The 21,240-nt window shown below is 42.6% G+C and overlaps 1 protein-coding gene and 1 long non-coding RNA gene across 3 annotated transcripts in view; both read right to left on the bottom strand.

The window, feature by feature from the left end:
- The window catches only part of PARP1 (poly(ADP-ribose) polymerase 1), a 142,236-nt gene that overhangs the window by 30,526 nt on the left and 90,470 nt on the right, over positions 1 to 21,240 (bottom strand). The window lies entirely within an intron of this gene.
- Positions 8,861 to 15,141, bottom strand: LOC137852961 (uncharacterized). The gene is made up of 4 exons (XR_011094098.1): positions 15,029 to 15,141; positions 12,373 to 12,462; positions 11,489 to 11,672; positions 8,861 to 10,743 (listed from the first exon to the last, which is right to left on the bottom strand). It is a non-coding gene; the product is annotated as an uncharacterized lncRNA (long non-coding RNA).

The raw sequence follows: 21,240 nt of genomic DNA, 5'->3' as shown, positions 1-21,240 counted from the left end.
GAGAACCAATGGAGTGATACAGCATTTAACACCATAGCCAAGGAGAAAGAGTCATAAACTAAATATAAGGGCATAAAGCAGAGAGGCCAAATCCTGCCAGTAGCTGAGCACATGCATCAGCCTTAACAGAATTTGAGGCTGCTCACCATCTTGTAAGATCACATTTTAAGAAAGGGAACCAGCGTGAGATCCTTTTAACACTAAAGAACATGTAAAAATGCCCATCAAGTTCAGTGAATGCAAGCACGGATGCCTGAGTTTCCAAGCTCAGAATGCACATTGCGTTGGAGGCTGATAAAGTAAAGTGCAAAGTACTTCACAATGTCCATTTTTGTAGCTAAAACTAGAAAGCACCCCCAGAAAGGTGACACGGTGGCTGCATCCTGAAGGGAGCCTGAAATCACAACCATTTCCCGTCACTTCCCTCTCCTACTGGCCTTGGCTGTTCTGAATAGCTTTCTGACTTCAGTGAACTTTCTCAGCAAAAGCTGTTTTCACATTGGGTTTCAAATCCCACTCGAGCTCTTCTTTACAGAGGAAAGACACAAACACCAGCTTGTCTCTTTTCAATCAAGGAACATGCCGTGCCAGAAGATGAAGCATCAGATTCTTTACTTTTGATTGAGGCTCATTAGTGTTTCCTCTAAAGAACACTAGGAAAAATTCACTGGGTATTCAAACTACAAATTGCCTGAACTCCCAACCAGAGCACTGTTGCTTGAAGGAACGGGGCTGCCTGGTGCAACTCCAGAGGTTTTCAAACACTTGTTTGGACATCTCAGTGATGGGACTTGTTTGGACATCTCAGTCCCTTACCAGGCAACTTCAAAAGCATGGGGTCACTGCATCCTGCTCACAGCTGGCAGCACACAGAAGTGATCCTGAGCCATTGTATGGCTCTTCCCTTCTCTGGGCTCAGATTTCTGCATCTGCTCCACATGGGAAAAAACATGATGCTCTGCACAGAGAGCCAGTGCATCCTGCTGGCTGCGTCAAGTTCATGATGGGGACTCAGCACTGAAAGTATTTTGCAATTCATGGTCTTATTGCACAGGACACTGAGGCTCTGTGTAACATGCACTGGGATTAGCAAAGCAGCCACAAGAATAAACCTCTCAGTGTCTGCTTGTTCAAAGTAGCTATTGGAGACATGTACTGACCTCTCTGGCCCTGGCAGTCAGAGCTGGGACAAAGATCTCAAGGGCACAAGGCTCAGATAAGCAGATAAGTAAGAGGAGAACTAGAAGAATGATAAAAAGGAACAAAATAGGAACAAAATAGGATCAAAGAGAAAGATGGATGAAAGACAATCTAAGGCCCAGAGCTGGAATGGCAGCGTGGCACTTTCCCCACATCTTCTACGCAAATTTGAGTTTGGCACTCTGGCCATAGTACCTCCTCACACTCTGTGTTGTGGTGTAGCCCAGGAGGCAGCTAAGCACCACGCACCAGTTTGCTCACTCCCCCAGCCAGAGAGATGGGGGACAGAATTGGGAAAAAATAGTAAAACTCATGGGTTGAGGTAAGGACAGTTTAATAGGAAAGGAAAGGGGGAAACAATACACAAAGCAAGTGATGCACAATGCAGTTGTTCATCACCAGCTGACCGATGTCCCCGAGTAAAGGCAGGCACCCCACCCCAGCCACTACCCCCAGTTTTATTGTTGAGCGTGACATCATGTGCTATGGAATATCCCTTATAAGCACTGCTCAGCAACTAACACATCGGTGTGTTATCAGCCATGTTATCATCCTAAATCCCAAACCCAGCACCCTACCAGCTACAGTGAAGAAAATTGACTCCATCCCAGCTGGAACCAGGACACTTAAAGATTTACGTTTGTGGCTGGTGACCTGCTTTACGGTAGGACAAAACAAACTTTACATCTGAGTGTAGTTCAGCTGTGGAGAAATGTGCGAGAGAGAAAGCTTGTGGCCCAGATATCACTCTTGTCACATATTGCAAGAGATTTAGGGGTGGTGGTGGTGAAGTTAAACCCTCTTGCTTAATGGTAAGGGTCACATCGAGCACTGATTTGTGCAGAATGGATAGGAGAGGCATTCCATAAGGCCCAATTCATGTGGTTTTGATTACTGCCCATTAGCCTGTATCTCAGACTCTTGGAAGCACCAGCTTCCTATCAAAAAGGAAATATCACTGCGTTAGCTAATAGACTTTTTTCTCTCATTTGCAAGAGACTCTAATTGACTTTTTTTTTTTCCAGTTGAATGCAGCTTTAAAAATGAATATTTTATGTCAGGCATTAAAGATAGCACATTGGCTTGCAGGGGAAATCTTGACTCACACAGATGCTCGTTAAGGGAAAGAAAGGGCAGACCATGCCTCCCTTCCCCCCCAACACACAGCATAGGATTGTATAGGTGATTTTATGCCTGAAGGGAGATTTTTGCATACAGCCCTTCCCAAAGGCCCTGAGCGATGGGACAGCTGCCTCCAGTACCCACCACCTCCAGCATCCACACACTCCCTTCAAAGAAACGCTGAGGCTGGCAGGCCTGTGGCTCACTCCTGCCCCCAAGTCAAGGAATTGTGCCAAATGCATGCCATCAGTGTTTTGCATTTTTCCCCAACTTTACAGGTCAAGCAAGAGATGTTAAAATCACCTCATGGCAACTTGTTGGCTGATGCCAGACTTCTTTAGGAGAGTAGTGTCAATTTTAGTGAAGTGCCATGCTTAACGAGACACTGAGCTCTGAGGGGTCACCATGTGTTTGGAAACTGTCTGCTGGCCACCCTGGGCCTGCTCTCTGCTACTGCTCTCACAGGAGTAGGTGCTCTCCCAGACCTCAGAGCACACACAAACTAACCCACGGCACAGCCACCAGGCTCAGCTGCTGCAGACACACAGGCAAATGAAATCATAGCATGACCTGCAAAATGCCAGGTACTCAGTGTCAGCCCCTTTCTGTGCCTTTTCCCTAAAGGAACAGGAGGAAACTCAATTCCAGGGCCAGTTCTGTTCAACATGTTTATCACTGAGGTAGATGCAGGAGTGGAACGCATCCTGAGCAAGTCTGCTGATGGTACTAAACCGGGAGGTGCTGCTGGCTGTCTGGAGGGAAAGGAGGCCTTGCAGAGAGATCTTGGAGAGTTGAACAATTATCAGCAACATGAGTTTAAGCAAAAGGAAATGCTGGGTGCTGCATTTGGGACAGCGTAATGCTGGACATGGGTACAGGCTGGGAGATGAGTGGCTAGAGAGCAGCTCTGCAGAAAGGGATCTGGGAGCTGTCATTGACAGCAGGTTCAATGTGAGCCAGCAGTGTGCCCTGGAAGCCAAGAGGGCAAAAACACGTTTTGGTGTGCATCGAACACAAAATAGCCAGTTAAAAGATGAGATTCTGTGTCTGTATTTAGTGCTTGGGCAGACTGACCTTGAATATTGTGTGCAGTTCTGAGCTCCACAATATAAAAAGAAAGTTAAGGTCCTTGAAAGTGTCCAGAGGAGGGCAACAAAGCTGCTAACAGAGCTGCAGGGTGTGTCCTGTGAGGAGAGGCTGAGGACACTTGGGTTGTCCAGTCTGGAGCAAAGAAGGCTGAGAGGCGACCTCATTGCTCTCTGCACATTCCCGAAGAGGAGATGTGGAGAGGGAGCTGCCAGTCTCTTCTCCCTGGGATATGTGGAACACATTGGTGCAGCACCAGTGGAGGGTCAGACTGGACACGAGGAAATACTTCTTCACTGTGAGGGTGGTCAGAGGGTGGCCTTGCTTCCTAGCAAGGAATTCTAATTCTAATTCTAATTCTAAAGCATAGGATTACTGCAAGTGAAGACCTGTTTCTGGCTGCTACTGCAATCCTCGTGCTGCAGCACCAAGCTTTATGCCAAAGTCTGCTGTGATGATCTGAGCCTAGAGCACACACCAAAGCCCCATGCCTCTCCTGTCTTTATGCTTCCTGGGAATATTAATTGCTGTTTACAACACTGTATGGTTCATGGGAACGCACAAACCACAAAAGGCCAGGAAGCTCAGATTTTATGAAGGGCTACATTCAACAGAACAGCTTTGCCAGAAGGAAACTGATCCCACCCATCTACTATATTATCCATCTCTGTGATGGTTCAGGGGAAGGTCTGAGACTGTGAGCTGAAAGGAGTGCTGTGCAAAGTGTTATCATGAACTAGGCAAGAGATAATACTCAAGCTCTTCTCAGAATGGGGCAAATAAACGTTAACAGTATGCCCCGAGCTTAGATCCCTTCCTGAAACCACCAAGGGGTCAGTTTGTACTGTGAAGTGTGCAGATTTCCATCTGTGTTGAAAATAGTTGAAAACACTGCTTTTATCCAGAAGAATATCAGATCCCTTCTGATAATCTACCAAGCCATTTGCTGTCTGTGCAAATCATGCAAGGAACATTTGAACACGGCTAATTGCTAAAAATAGCCCAGTTTTCAGCAGTAGAAAAGCTGGCAGTTCTTCCAAGTCATGTTAAAAATACTGTTCTAGTATGGCTTCAGTGAGAGCCGCCACCTGTGCATGCTGGGAGGATGGAGTGGGACTGCCTTGTCCCTGTATGGGATTTCCTCCAACATGTGATAGGAGTGCTGGGTCCCACAACTCTGAAGTAGGGAAGCCACAAGCTCTGAAAATGTGACCGTAGTATAAACTAAGTACCTTGCACCTGTGTTTTCTTCCTCCTTACAGCTTGACATTATTCTGAGCCCAATTTATGGATGTGTCTCTGAGTATCAGGTCAAAGTGAACAGTTACTTCTTATTAAGTAGGAACCTTCTGGTTACTTTGCTGTTCCAAGCCTGGAGGCCTGAAGTCCCAAGAATGATGCGCTGATTGCTTTTGGCACCTGCTGCCAAAGAAGAGCAGCAAGTTACAGATGCTGGAGAAGCCCAGCCAGCCAGTGATCCCTCTGAACGTTAGGAAGAGGTTCTTCACTGAGAGAGTGGTCAGGCACTGGAACAGGCCCTCCAGAGAAGAAGGCAGAGCTCAAAAAGCATTTGGACGACACTTTCAGAGAAATGGTTTGATTTTGGGATGGCCCTGTGTGGACCAAGGACCGTTGGAGCCAACAGTCCTTGTGTGTCCCTTCCAACTCAGGAGATCGTGACATGATTTTCACCCAGCGTTAGGAGGAAGCTTCTGAGAGCAGCTGGCTTCTGCTACTCAGGATAAAGGAACTCAGGCAAAACATCCAAGTGCTGTGCTTTAAAATCCAAACCCATGATGTAACTGTGTTTCAGTACTGAATCCTGCTTCTGAAGTTACTCTTAAATATCACATTAGCTTAGATGTACTTTGAATTTACGTATCTGGAAAGTATGCATAGCTCATAGAATATTTAGGACAGCAGAGCTGGAAGAGGACCGGGGATGGAAGAGGTGTGAATGTGTCCACACAAGATATCAACTGTCTGAGAGTGTAGACACATCGATAGCCCTAAAAGACTGGTATTACAATCATTTCTTGTGATAATCAAATAGCCTTTTGCCAACTTGTAATTACATCTCTGTATTTTTGGATTTGTCTTTGCATCAGTGAACACTGGGATGGAAGAACAAGCTTTCATTGCGCTTAAAGGAACAACAAATTGTGCCCAGCACTGCTGGCAAATCAGGTGCCAGTGTTAGCCCTGAAGATCAGGTCCTGTTTGCAGGCACTTGGAACCTGACCTGAGGAGCTGTGAGTGGAAACACACCTCTTAACCTCGGCTGCTCAGATGTGCCAGCCGAAGAGATCACTCTAACCAAAATGTACCAGACCCAAAGACTACATTCTGACCTGCTTAATTTGATCTAACTTTGCCTTGCTGCCTCTCAGAAGTGCAGGATAGCAGCCAGTTAAGGCAGTGAGACACAACCAACTCTGGATTCTCCCTGTGAAGCAAGGGCTAGGAATTGTTTCCTTCAGCTTGTGCTTTGCTTGTTCCCAAGGATATGTGGAAAAAAATGCAAAACCTTGACAGATTAATATAACTCAGTGGCTCATAGGAACAATGTGGTGTAGAATAGTGCCAGGCTTGTTGGTGTTGAAATACTGAGTGACTGTAAATCAGCAGGGGATTGCTGAGATGGGGTTTGAGCAGGAATAGGATTTAATTAACATGCATATCTTGCTCATCTGGCCAAAGTACAGGACAGTCGTTGGACATTTGCAGGCTACCAGACCTCACTGCTATCTGGCAACGTGCAGCACCCAAAGAGCCCTGGCAGTGCCACCCTTTGAGACTCCAGCACTACCTCTCTGTGCACCTAGAAGTCTGAGGGTCAGGGGTTTTATTTTGCTTGCTGAACAGCAGACTGCACCCTTACAAGGGATTTTCATTAATTCTTTGAAAGAAATCTGTTGATTTGATAAGATTTCATTAATAAATTGATATGTTCTATCAAGGGATCTCCAAGCATGTTTCTATCAACATCAACTTCACATCTGCTCAGTGGGCAAGGCAAAAAATCAGTAGGATCTCTTTTTGTAAAGAGGAAAATTGAAGCCAAATGCCCACTGTGCATCAACAGCAGAGGTCAGGACCCTCTGCCACTCAGCCTCTTGCTCCAAGTTCTGACTGAGCTTCCTTCTGGTGACAGATCAATTGCATACGTGCTACATAAGATGGCAATGTTATGTAAGTACAAGGTACTTATGTTGCTACATGATGGGTGTGGGGGAGAAAGATCTCCTGGGTAGAGGGGACATTTTGCATCAATCACTCCCTCCCCCATAGCCACCCACCAACTGCAGGGATTTTTCTGAGCTCTGAAGATGATAGTTTGGTACATTTTAATCCGTTCCTTACGCCCATAAAATCATGGTGGAAGCACTGCTTAAGGAAAAACTGATATGGAGCAATTAGAGATGGTGTAACCTGCAAAGGAGCAACACGTTTGTGACAGTGTGTGCGTCGCAGGCAACAGGGAAGAGATCAGAGCTGCCAGCTCATGTCTCATTTCACCCCACTGGACAATCACTGTCAAGTACTGGGACTGCAATTAAAAAGGAACAGAAATCTGGATGTCAAGGAGAGCAGAGGAGCCTGGAAAAGGGCTGTGGCAATGGGAAGAGAGATGCACATTTACTGATAGAAGCAAGGAAAACCAAATTATGTTTTAGAAGGAAGAAAGTAAGCTAGAAGTTAAGTCCTCTTGGTATTAGTAAGAAAGGAAATACCTTAGTAATGTTTCCCCCCTTTGTGTAAATAAATTGTTCCTACAGCAGCTGTTTGAAGCAGCATGACTGCAACTATTTTCTTTCAGTACACTTAATACATGTCCCTGTTGGTTATTCAGAGTATACATAGTGCTCCGTGCACTTTGCAGACTGTGAGGAGAAGCTATGAATATCAGTCCCTAGGTATATACTTAATTCAGTGTTAAGGCATTTAATCAAATATATTAGCTGGGTATTTGCTTGAGTGAAGATGTATAAAGCCAAAATAATTCACATTTCCACTCACCAGTGTTCCAAAAAAAAAAAAAAAGTTAAAAAATATCCCATTATGTGATTGCATTGGCACAAATTTTAAATTAATTAATCCAAACAAATCCAGATGCAGGATAAATACCTAAATTCTGTGATCAATCAAAACAGAAGTACCTCTGGATCACCATGTCCCACCAATCCTCCTCCAAAGTTCAAAGAGAAAGCTAACAAAACACCTGGAGACAAAGAATCATACTAGAGGGGTAGTCATAAAATACATTTCCTCCCTCTGTGATTTTCCTCAAGAGGACTACTTGTTCAATTTGTGGAAAAGAGAGCAAGAATTGCCAGATAGACTAACCATTTAAAACTGAACACTCAGCTTATTAATGACATAGCTCTGATAGGAAGCATTTTCCACAGTAGACACAAGGAAATTGGTAGACTTATGTAGAAGGCAAGAGATGCCTAAATAAGAGACCAATGGTACAACTACACCAAACTACATACTGCAATTTTTCTTGACTTGTACAGCTTTCACTTATACATTTTTCAAGAAAGTTATTCACCCCTGGAAAGTATAAGTTACAATTATACTCAAGTGCATTTTGTATTTTAGTTACATACCCAGTTAGGATAAGAAAGCAACTGAGTGCCGCATTTCACTATCCCACAGAGCACCTGTGAGATGGGTGAACATTTCCATACATATATGCTGCAAGGTCTCACTTTCTGGAGTTGCTGGAGTAAAGAGCTCCAGCAACTGCTGCTTCAAGCATGCAATCTCTCAGCAGGATAACTGAAGTCCCATTCCAAGTCACAGCACCAAGCCTGTCAGAGTTTAAGAAGCATTTGGACTGTGCTCTCAGTCATATGGTCTGATTTTTTAGGTAGACCTGTGTGGAGGCAGGAGTTGGACTTGATGATCATTGTGGATCCCTTCCAACTGAGGATATTCTATGATTCTATGAACTATTCCCAGCACGTTCCAGCTGCTGGGTCACTGAGCTCCATAGCTCATGCTAACTGACTACTCCTGTTATAAATAATTGTTTGGAGATGTCACTGCAACAGTGATCTACGTTTAAGGCATAGTTTGCTGCAGAGATTATTTATTCTTGAGAACCACCTTGTTATTATTACAGTAAGTTCTTCTTACCCTGTTAATACCATGGCAGTTGAAGACTTTCCACTAGTGTTTCCACAGGCACTCACAGTTCAACAACACTATGTTTTTTCAAGAGCCATAGCTCTTCCATCAGATTTTTATCTCCTGAAAATTGATTTCCACAGCATATATCCGGAAGAACTCTCTGGAACCAGAGAGTTGGTAGGGGAAGTAAAAGACCTTTGCAGGTAAGACAGTAGTTATTCACAGGACTGAACAACTGCTTCTGCTACAGCAAAGTGCTTGCAAATTCAAATAAAATAAACTTTTTTTTTTTTAAATCAATTTCTTTCTCCAGTCAAAAAAATCTATGTGTTATTTCACAACTACCTGCAGCTCAGAGCTGGACCTGCTCCATCCCCTTCCCAGACCTACTCTGTCACTCACTTGTTGCCACTGTGAACCAGATCCCAAAGCTGAGCTGGTCAAATTCTGTTCCTCCTCTTCTGCAAAGCTGGGGTCTCTGCCAGCTTGGTTACCTGAATTTCTTTTCTCAGATAAATACCAGAGCTATGCTTGGGGAAGCCACAGAAATACTTACCATAGAATCACAGAATGGTTTGAGTTGGAAGGGACCTTAAAGATCATCCAGCTCCAACCTCCCTGTACTCATTTGCATGCTTAGATGGGTGCTAATGCAGGCAACGCTTGATCACTCTCTCTGCATGCTCTCCTGGCATTTCCTGGCATTGAAGTCTCAGTGTGAACACAACTATTCAGAGTCCTTGGGTCCTCTGCTGTTATCACAGAGGGGATGCTTGGGATGCCAAATTTCACGTCTGGATCTCAAACCCCTCTAAGCAACAGCCCCATGTACCTGGAATACAGATTGAGGGATCATTTTTATTTTTCCACATTACCAGTTTAAAGAGTTCTAGTTCTGTTCTTGTTTTGCAAAAAGCAAAGCATGATTTGTCTGCAAATATTACTTGTTATTTCTTTAGCAAGACAAATGGTAGCCTTCTCAACGTCTCCTATGGCTTGTAGAGACACTTCTTCTTAGTTCATTCAATGCTTTGATGGGAAGAACCACATTTTTTCCTGTACAGAGACATTTATAATTTATTTTTAATTCATATGTGTGGCACAGCTTTGTCTGAGGAGTCTGCCACTGCAGCTTTTGTAATGTAATATTTCAGGAAGATTAGGATAAAAAATGGATTGGAAAAACTGCAAATTTCATTGCTTTGTTCTCTTTCGGGGGGGGGGTGACTATCAGGGATAAGAGTAAAAAACAGTGATAAAATACATGCTTGCAATAGTGACTTCTTATTTACCATACTTTCCCTGAAAAAGCCTCAAAGTGTTATCAGTGGAAAGCCTGAGAAAGCTGTTTTCAAAAACTTGCGAGACTGGGAAAACATAAATTGCTTCGTTACATAAGAATGGTTTGTTGCAGCTTCTGTCATCGTGCTGTCTAGCAGAAACAATGCTTGTGGTTTCAAGTTCTCAGATCAGCTTTGACTTCAAGATTTTTTATGTCCTTGTGTACTTAACCTGACAGGATTGGTATCATCAGCTGAACACTTGATATCACACTAAAGTAGCTTTAAAAGTGATCATGCCTGAACCAGCTGTCCCTATTGCCCCACAACAAACATACTAGTCACCTACATACACACATGTACTCTATTCCTGCACAACATAAAACGAGTACAGGTAAATCACTTTCAGCAGGCCACTGCAGGAATTCAGAGTGTGTGATGAACAGTTATTGCCAAAAGAAGCTGGGAGTATGAACCACCCACCCGATCATACACAAACCATGTCCCTTTCAGCAAAAAGGTACACCGACACAAAGGAATTCAGGATATTCTATATATAGCTCACAGGCTAATGCCAAAAATAGATCCATATTCACTTAAACTGTTGGGGATGAGGGATTCATACTAGCCTCTATCCTGTGTAGGTACTTAGTACGAGTAGCCCCAGTCTTTGTGGGTCTCTAGGGATGAATGGAATAATAGTAACATTGTGACTTTTCAAGATCTGTTGATCCCAAGCTGGCAAAAAGAAATTGCTAGCCCACAACCCTGCTCCATGAGGCTGGAATATGAAATAACAACAATGGTAGCTCACCATCTGTTCAGTAACTGCTATAAAAAGGCCGGAGAATCGCAGTCCGGTTCTTATCCATGGCATCCATATCCATCATGGGTGTACTCACGTGTGCATGGCCACCTGTGTGGAGAAAGTAAGACAGGTACTGAGCACACATTGCTTTTGTACACTTACATCCGTAAGTCCCTCCTTAGAGCAGCAACCTTATATTTAAATCACCTATGAGCCTGTATTCTGCTGACACAATGAAGAGAACGGCAGTAATTTGGATCAAACACAAGCCACATAACAAATCATTCTAGGGTCCCTACTGATACACATATTACACCCCTTTAATTATACCCACAGCAAGGCACTAACAAGAAAAGCTCTGTAATAAATTAAGCCCATACTAATGACCTATTAACACCACAGCTGAGAATTTTTCTTCTGGATGCATTCTTCCACCACAGTTACATGCTCCTTCACTCCACCTGTAAGGTGTACCAACTTCTCAATTTCACTTTAACAAATTGCACAACATCGCACCTGTAAGCTTTAGTTTGTTTAAAGGTCCAACTTCAGAGCTTCACCAGTCTGTCAACTGTGCAGCAAACTGTTGATAAGTTGCCTCAGTGTTTCCATGGAAACAGTAAAATGCCTGTTAATTTTAAAACAAGTGAGAGGATATGCCTTCCAGATGAGCTACTTCACGTTTGATGGGGTGCTTGCTTTTCTCACCTGCACTACAAGGTTTTGATCACCTGGATCTTTCTGGATCATTCCTGTAGTGAGCTGTATCAAGCTGGCTTGACCTTCTGCAGTCAAGGGCTTTACAGGAAAACTGTGCTGGGAGGTCTACCCATGAACATGCAGATACACGTACCTGGACTAATTTCACAAGCAGCTCCAGTCTTGGGGAGATCAGGAGGCTGGTGCACAGACTCCTGCAGGACCTGCTCCCATTCTTGCCAGAAATAGTGTGAGGGCAGCTGGCCTTATACTCCCTCCTCACTCGTTACGGTCAGCCTGGAGGTGTGTGCAGCAAAGGAGAAGTGGTTCAGCTGTGCCTGATGAGTGAATAAAAATCAAGGAGAGGCAGTGGCCGGTGAGAGAAGATGTGAGCAAATTGGTAATGTATCCAGTATTTGAAAAAAAAAAGATCACAGAATCACAGAATTTCTAGGTTGGAAGAGACCTCAAGATCATCGAGTCCAACCTCTGACCTAACGCTAACAGTCCCCACTAAACCATATCCCTAAGCTCTACATCTAAACGTCTTTTGAAGACTTCCAGGGATGGTGACTCCACCACTTCCCTGGGCAGCCTGTTCCAGTGTCTAACAACCCTTTTGGTAAAGAAGTTCCTCCTAACATCCAACCTGAAACTCCCCTGGCGCAACTTTAGCCCATTCCCCCTCGTCCTGTCACAAGGCACGTGGGAGAACAGACCAAAAATGCTTGTAAACAGTGGAAAGTGACAAGATGGAGAACAGCCAAGAACTGCTGCTGTCCTTGAGATAAAGAGGTGAGCTGGGGTACCCAAACATCCTCTCTTCTTTGAGAACTCTATGGGCAGCACTAACGGATGTCACAGGATCTGTGAAGTCTCATACCCTTTTCTTCCCTTCGAATGTCAAATCAGACTCTCTAAGTCTTAGAAAAGACACTGAGGCAGTGAGACTGGAAGTTGCCCAGTCACTGGCAACTGAAGGCTGGAGATATATTCTGAGGAAGAATTGCTATTGATTTTCCTTGTTCTTATACTCACCCCAGGCATCCATTCTTGGCCACTGCCCAGGGACAGGATGTTGAGCCAGATGGACCTTTACTCTGAGCAAGTATGGCCTTTCTGATGTTCCTGTGTAAAGTATGACAAACTGGCAGTTGCAAAAAGCAGAACATTTTAATTTATTGCTGACAAAAATGTCAATTCATTTTCCTTTGTACCAATTCTTAATATGCCTGATACCTACATCTGTTTTCCAATGAAAACCATACTAGTTAAAAGCAACACACTCAGAAGCACGTTATTTAATAGCTCCTGGATTAGCTAATTGCTTCTAAGTTTTCTAATTTTCTTCTACACTTCAGAGTAAAACCCTGAAGAAGGTAAGAACAATTTCTGCCAACCTCTCCATGAAGAAGTTGGAGAACAGCCGAGAGCTGCTGTTTTCTTTGGGTTATACAGGCTAGTTGGGAGCACAGCTTGTCTTTCTCTGAGTTCTCCATGAGCGCATCAAACCACAGACATGGTGTTTACTTTTGCAATTATATACACTACCAGATATGGAAATAGCCCCACTGGATGTATTCTAAGCCATCAAAACTAGTTTTCCTTTAATAAATGGGATATTGGCAAGTTAATTCCTGTGTGGCTTCAAGCAAGCTCACCATTTCTTTACTCTCTATCCTGAAGCATTATGGAGTAGTGCTAAACTCAATTAAAGAGATGTCCAGAGAGAAATTGATCTCTATATGCTACTTACTGACTTCATCTGGGTGCTTTCAGATTTAATTAATATTCCAAGAGTACATTTTAATCATTGAGTGAAAAGCCTTATGGCACCCAAATGGCAGTATTTGTTACATTAACCTGATAGCAGTACGAAAGGGGAATAATGATTTGAAAGGACAAAAAAGAATAAGTTGTCTCAAGGAGCAGGCCAAGCAGAGAAATAATGTGACAGAGGACAAAGACCCAATAGTGTGGATCATGAGTGATGAATTTGGCCTACTCATTATGTCAATAGGATTTTGTTGTCATTAGTAAGGAAATAAAGGTTGATTTTTTTTGCGGTCTTTGACTGCTGAAACCCTTAGCGTACAATCTATTGAACATCAACGTTGCAAACTCTTTTTCAAGAACAATTCTGTATAATCAAAATCTGCCTGTTGGAGATTGGTAGTTTTAACCTTTTTGGTGTCTTTTGAAAACATTTTATGGATTTTAAAGCTACTTTTTTTTTTTTTTTTTTTGCCCAACGTGTCAAAACTGCATCCTTGTTATTTATTTGAAAGAAAATAACTAATACCTTGTCAAGTACCTGACAAGAACAGCTACTGAAGTCCAGAAAAGACTAAAAATTACCTAGTTGAAAGCATAATGTTTTGTAACACACAACAATACACAGCTAAAAGCCCATTGTCTACCTTGAGGAATAGTTACATTACACTCTCCCTCCCATCTTGGAGTTCATTAACTTCATACACAGGTGGAACAACACTGTTAGAAACTAAGGACTAAGAATTAAGTACAAACACAAATATAAGTCAACACAAAGGCTGTTAGTGTGCGAATCACTGAACCCACACTGGTGATTGACTCTCAACAAATGTGTTAGGCTTAGTGTGAGGACATGGAGGAAAGGAAGTTGGATTTGGAAATTACAGCAGTGATTGTCAAAATCTTAGGGCCGGGGCTTTGCTCCATCTAAAGTAACAAATTCCCTGTCCTTTCAGACAAAAGCGTACCCTGAATCACATTTTTTGCAGTAAATGATTTAACAGCTGCCTTGGCCTTAAATCAGCTGGATGAGAAATCCACACTTGAGCTCAGTGAATAAATGGTTGCAGCAGTATGTTGGGATTGCTCAGAGAATATCTGCTTTGAAGAATAAATTCTAATACCTATCTGGTTGTGGATATGGATGCTTTAGGTAGGACTGGTTACAATTAAAGTGTTTAATTTTTGATGTTTTACAGCTTTGGCACATTTCAGTAACATGGGCTGATTCTTCCCGTGTTCGCTTATTGGCTGAATTTGAATTAGTGTTGAAGATTCATTTACAGTGTAAATAAATTAGAGAACAACACATTATTTTGTTCTAACACCTTTCTTTTGCTTCTGAAAAGCTGTTGCTATCCCTGTCACAGTGCTCTCAAAGAACATAGCTGAAACACTCTATTAACTACAGTCAAAGCAAAATCATCATTAGCTTCAAAGGGAACAGCATTTCATTTTACAAGTAAAATATGCTGTCTTGTGGTACAGAAGTTTGATTTTCATTAACAAAGACGTGGCCACCAAATTGAACTCAGCTCTATTCTTTTCACCTTTTTTCTTTTCATCTTTTCTTTTCTTTTCATCTTTTTTTCTTTCATAGGTACTCCTCTAGCCTCAGTACTACTCAGTAGAGTTCTTTGCTTTTATTCTTAAAAATGGATTTGTCACACATACTTTCAAAACAATTTCAAAGAGTATGACAATGTCACAAGACTGTTAAAATCTTAAAGCTGTTCAAGTTCTTTGCTTTAAAACTGACCATTTTTATAATTTGGCTTGTATGTAAGGTTCCCCCCCAGAAAGCTACATCATTTCCCCCATCTACCCAAGGGAAGCTTTGAGTAGAGCTTCCCTTTCATTAGAAAGGCACACAGATACTGCAGAAACCAAAGTATTTTTTTCTACACTACTACTAACTTACTTTAAAGAACTTCTCAAAAAGCAGTCTCCCAGTGAGGCAGTTGTATTACAAACAGCTTTGGGTCATGCCAGGTACTGCTAGAGAGACAAAGAAAAAAAAATCTTGTAAAAATCTCTTAGCAGAGAATCACAAAACACTATTATTATTATTATTGGCTTGGGGGACTGAGCCAAATAATATTTAAAAAGCAGATGGGTCTCAGCTTCATCCTTCTAATGTAAAATGGATGCACTGTGTTGAGCAAATGCCTAATAACTCTGTGGGTGTTTGCTTAGAAATGCCATTTAGGTTAAACACTGCTGCAGTATCTGTACTTTAAAGGTTCACGTGTTGTTGCTGAATTTGAAAGAGAATGAAATGCAAATGCTTGTGTTGGTCATTTAGAAAAGGCAAAACTTTAAAAATCTCCTTTTGGAGAATAGGAAGACTGCAGCAGCAAATAACACTCAGGACTGTGCAAACAACAGCGTAGCTTGTGCACTGATGTACACAAGGAGATGATGCCCAATGTGCAAAGGGCTGCTCACATTCCTGACTTGTGTTACGTGAGATCTGTTGTCTCCTGAGGCATTTCTGGGTTGGATGTATGGTCAAGGTAAAGTGTGTTTGCTCTGCTGTACCCTTAAACTGTTACACAGTTGTGTTACAAAGTTGTGACTTTGTGACATGAGAATAAACTGTTCTTGAGATGGTCCCTGCATAGAAAGTTCATGTTTGGATTTATCCTTTGGGCACACATAGTTATGATCTGGAGCTCTGACTCAATCTCTTAGTTTATCATAACTCTGGGCAAAAGCCTTGAATTGTTTCGCAGAGCATTTAAATGTGAAAGCCAAAACTGTGGAACTGATGCAGCTCTGCTGAAAGTCAGAAATGGGTCACTTTATGGGAGTCTGCAATAAGGACATCTTTGTGTACTTTACAGTTAACCTCCTTTTCACTGTCTAGGTATTTCTGAGTGTGGATTCCAGTACTGGACATTATAGAATACATACTGAATATAAATAAAGGGTTATTTTTCCATCTTGATACTAATATCAGTTGCAAGTCAGTTTTCATACTCTCCTAAAACAACTCAGTCTCTCAGCAGGGATATGTTGCTGTAATTCCTCTTTGCTCATGACAACGCTGTAGAAAACACTGCCCTTACCTTCTCAACACTGCCTGAGCAATACAATAACCTTGGGATGTTTTGACAGCATCTCCTTTGCAGTCTTTGGAAACAGAGTTTGCTGGAAATACCTTAAATAGCAAATTAGAAATCTGAGTTTATAAAAGGGTTTCTTCCTCAGTTTATCTGTTCTATGTGTATTTGTAAATCTTATCTTTACTAATGAAACAGCAAGAAGGAAGGAATGAGCTGGATTCTGTCCTGTCTCTGGCACCACCAGTAGAACTGTCAGCTCAGAGCTATTTGTAGATTCCTTTCTTGCTTGGGTGATGTGAGACAGAACAGGTTTTCAGGAAGTGGGGTAAGCCTGTGGGTCAGATTCTCTGCTGTAATACAGACTCAGTGATTTCAAAAAGTGATCATTATGGGACAGTCATGCTCCAAAAGGTCACAGCGAGCTTCCATACTCCATAGTAATCAAGCCTCTTCATGTTTCAGTTTACCCTGTTACACCTAGAATCAATGGCAGTTGTAGTACCTGTGGAAGACCTCTCCCCTCAGAAAAATTAGATATGGGATATCTATTCCAGGATAGACCTTTCTGTCAGACCATCTCCTGTCACCCTTCCTGCAAGCAGTGAAGAATTTTCCCTTATAATACCAAACATCTGAAAAGTATCTATTTCAGTCACATTTTGGAAGGGGAGCGGAAGGCTGATAGACCTGCAGTTCTAAGAAAATGTCAACATATTGACTAGGAAATTTGTGGCATAAGATATGTAAAAGCACTCAGAGCTAGACCTAGATTAGATCTGGAAGATAATTTAGGGCCTGTTTTTTGCAGAGAAGCTGAGGCCAACTTCACCAACCAGTCTAAAAACTACAGATCTGACTTCAAGATCTGAAATGGGGCAGCTTCTGGGCTCTTCTCACAGAGGCCACCACTGCAGCTCCCCTGCTACCAAACCCTTGCCACCAAACACAATACAATGTGCTGTTATGACAGTAGAGGAATAGGAAAGTTATGAAAGTAAGGAAGAAATAATACTTCCATTTGGAAGGCTCTTTAATTCAGCATCAGCCTGGTGGCTATGAAAAAGAGGCTCTTCAGAATCCGCAGTTACCCTGCTTTCAGGGAAACCATCACCACCTGCAACGTTTTGTAATGGCTTTAGCACAATGCCTCTCCAGGTATAAAGGAGCAAATGGCACAGTTCCAGAGAAAAGAATACACTGATATTTTTTCTAGTAGGAGGAATGAGCTTAAGCAAAACATTCTAACTCATGTCCCATCTTCCTTTCCTCCCTTCTCATTTTTTCTCTCCTTTCCTACTGCGATAGCATATAAAATCCCCACAAAATCTCAAAGAGGCTGTTTTGCCTGAAGGAAAAGCATAGCCTACCTGCTGGACAACAAACTTAAACCATATTTCAGTCCTCTAAGAAAGCAACGAGGTGGGAAATGACTCAAAATGCAGTTCAGTCTATGTTCTAATATACACATTGGCTTCACCAAGGTCACTGCTATCACAGGTAGTTAGCACACAGGAACACATACCTCAGTGCGACACACAGCTCATAGCTGTTGACGACCAAACTCACCAGGCTTAAGAAATACAGAGGGAGAAACCCTCAAGCCAATGAAGCAAGAGGGTGAAATGCAAAAGAAAAACTTGGAACTTAGGAATCTGAATGGCACACCAAAGCTTAGCATCAGCCTCTGCTCTTGTAGGAATCGTGCTACGATGCAACAAGAGGACAGTGCGAAGAGGAGGTTTCGGGGCTAACACTGCTCTCCTGCAGACAAGGCATGGGTGAGTCAACAAAGACAACAGGTGAGCTGCCTGGTTCAAATAATAGTTAATAATATCTACCTCTGTAGAAAGACCAAGCAGGGATCATAAAGTGAAAAGTATACAAACTATTCCCAAAACTGCACCCACGTTTCCTTCTGGAACCCTGCATAACCTTTTTCTCACTAGCATCCCATTGTCTCTGGAAGAACAACCTATTTGTTGATGATTGTACATCAGGCAAAACATCTTATCATTTCTCTCCAAGTACGATGTGGTTCCTGTTCTTACTGACTCTTCCTCCCCCATCTCCTCTGCGCTAAATCTTTTCTACTCTTCTTAATCTGACGAAGGGGACCGCACACACCCAGCACGCAGCACCATACCCATTGGGCCTGCAGTTGCTAAGAGACTGAATTTTGAAAATGTGGAGAGACCGTGCCCACACAATTTCCCCTCTGGCTCCCAATATCCCTCCTATTGCTACTGTCGGTTCTTACAGTTGATGCCACCATCACATACATACAGCTTTTATGGGGTGTTTCTTCCCCCTGACTCTCACAGTACACAGGGAGAAGTATTTGCTTGTGCCCTACAGAAAATATAGCAAGTTTCAAATGATAACAAATCTACTGACATATGAAAGTTTTGGGGAAGTTTTAGAAACTCTCCAAGAGTCTTGTCATATTGCTAGGCTGACAGAAGGTACCCGATCACTTTGGTCCCTGACAGTAGTGACAGACTTCTGCAGAATCATAAGTGGTTGTGATTTTGGAGTCTGTTTGCTGCCTCTCGCTTTCAGGCACGCGGCTGACAACTTGCTAGATACTTTGCTCTCCATTAATATAGGGTCAGTGATAAATATGAGAGAATTCAACCACCACCAGCTTCATGAGCCATCTAGTTGTGCCCTTGTAAACAGGACTGAGAAGCCTTCCATGCCATCAGATCACAACTCTTTGCCTGAATATGCATATAAAGCAATCAAATCTTCTGTTGACCTTCTTTGCTTACCTGAATAAAGGCGTGTTTTCTGCTCTTGGATCACTTGAAAGTGATTTTAAGGATTTTTTGGATAAGATCCATCTGCCCTAGAAGGATTAAGGATAAACTCACTTGTGCTTCAGTTGCAGTGTTATATGGCATCTGTAGCTATTGCAAAGATTGTCACTACAAGTATTCCCCCTCCATGTGATAAAAGGAAGCTTAGGATTAAATTCTTGGGCAGGCTACCTGAGGTCAGCAAAAACCTGTAACAAGAAACAAAGAAATCAGAAGTACGTGGGAATATGATGAGCAAAGCAGCAAGTGGAGACTGACCACACTGCATAAATGCTTTCCCTGGTGAAGGATTAGAGATAGCCTGAGAACAGGACAGGTTTGAGGACACAGCTCTTCAGAAGGGTAGAAGGGTAAGTCGTGCACAGAAGCAGCAGACACTGATAAAAACAAGTTTTCTGCACACTGTTTATAAGGAATGGGGAATGTGGAAAAGATGCCAAGAACAGCCATATATTTTTCTAGGGAAGAAAGCAGCGATGCTGTCAGAAGTTGAGATCGTGCCAAAAATAGTTATAAATTTTTTTTTTTTAGAATGTCACAAGGCTGACAAAACATCAGGGCCAGATGGGATCTGTCTGAGAAAAATCAAGCAATTAACTAAAAAAATGCGGTGGCATATGAATCAAAGGAGCAAGGTCCATCATGCTTTACCCTGCCTGTTTCACACCAGCAACTGAGTGAAATAAACCCTGCCTGGCCTCAGGAAAAAGCCATGCTGTGTGTGCCACAGGAGCAGGAGGGAGAAATCAGGAGGATCCTGGTTCTCATGGGAAAAAAAAACTTCACGCTGCTTCAGTCACAATGCTGTAAGGCAGGCGTCTCAGAAGGCAGCACGTACCTCTGGAGAACGCTGCTCCTCACTTTCTCCTGGTAGCTGAGTATGAGGGATGCTGACACTGCTTCTGGGACAAGAGGTGCTAGTATATCCTGAGGTTTATGCAGGATCCAAAAACCAGGAAGAAACCCACAGCTTGACTTCCACAACGAGGGGGTGGAGATGGAACGGAGGCACTAATTAAGGGCACACAGAACCACTCAGGAAGTTATGACTTCATTAATGATAATGACTAGATGGGGAATCATACTTAAATCTGTTAGACATGGATTTTCTAGTTTAATTGGATATTAGAAATGCTCTTTTATATGCAGCAAAATCTAATGTGGAAGTCTGTTCAGCAGGGCAAAGGTTCTCAAGTAACTAGACTAAAGTTTCACACGAGAGAGGGAGAACTTGGGATGTCTTGCAGATAAAGTACCAGGAAGCTTATGGTGAGATCATGGGATTGCATGTCAGTTTCTGGTGACATGACTGGGCAGTTCTCTACTACTGCACCATTAATGAGTATTCTGGCTGGCTCAGCCAACATTCCTACAGAGCCCTGGAGAATTGTATGCTCGAGTGAAGTTTTTGCCAGCTATTGGTGACACAGAGCCCAGTGCACGTTCTGTAGGCCTCCTTTTGTGCAGGAAATCATTTGGGGATGGAGAGAGACACCAACTACGGTCTTAAAAAAATAAATAAAGAGTCAGTTTAAATCAGACAGTTTTATTTAAGGGTGGAAAGCTGAGGCTGCTCTCCTTCCCTAAGCCTTTGAGAACTGAGAGCAGCAATGCTGTTCTCTTTCCTTGTGCTCTCCAGTCATCTATCCAGAATCTATGTAGCCTGGGAAATTCGGCAATGTAATAATCTCCACTATAAACACCCCTTTCAGGATTTACAGAACGTTTCCTGTCCAGTCACCATTGCACTTGACTCAACTCTCATTTAACATACCGGCTATATTCTTCCCGTGGGCAAGAATAACTCAAACGGAGATCAGTAAATGCAGCAGTGATCACATTCTAGATTGAAAGGAACTTAAGCAAGTTTTTGTTTATATGACAAGAAATAATTTAAAATAAATTCCCAACTCCAGCAGGAAGGACTGGTAAGAAGCAGATAAATCGCAGGATGAAAATAAATATATCTTGGGGAGCAGTGATTCAGCCTGATAGTACAAAAACCTCTTTTACAGTTAGTTGAATTGCTGAAATAAATGAAGAACCAGGGGGTTGCTGGCCTCCCTCCCCACATGTCTTTCCCCAACAGGTCATTCACTCCCTCTGCATGCTACACGTATCATCTCCCATTGCCTGAGAAACTGCTTCTGTCATTATTGCTTTCTTGGTTATGCTAATTTTCACTTTTACATTCTCATCTCGTGCCAGAATTAGTTGGGTGCATTATGCTTCAAGTGAAGCTTTGC

The sequence above is a fragment of the Anas acuta genome, chromosome 3 (assembly GCF_963932015.1).
Source record: "Anas acuta chromosome 3, bAnaAcu1.1, whole genome shotgun sequence".
Classification (NCBI taxonomy): domain Eukaryota; kingdom Metazoa; phylum Chordata; class Aves; order Anseriformes; family Anatidae; genus Anas; species Anas acuta.
The sequence above is the reverse complement of the archived record's forward strand: the minus strand, read 5'-3'. Positions and strand labels throughout refer to the sequence as shown.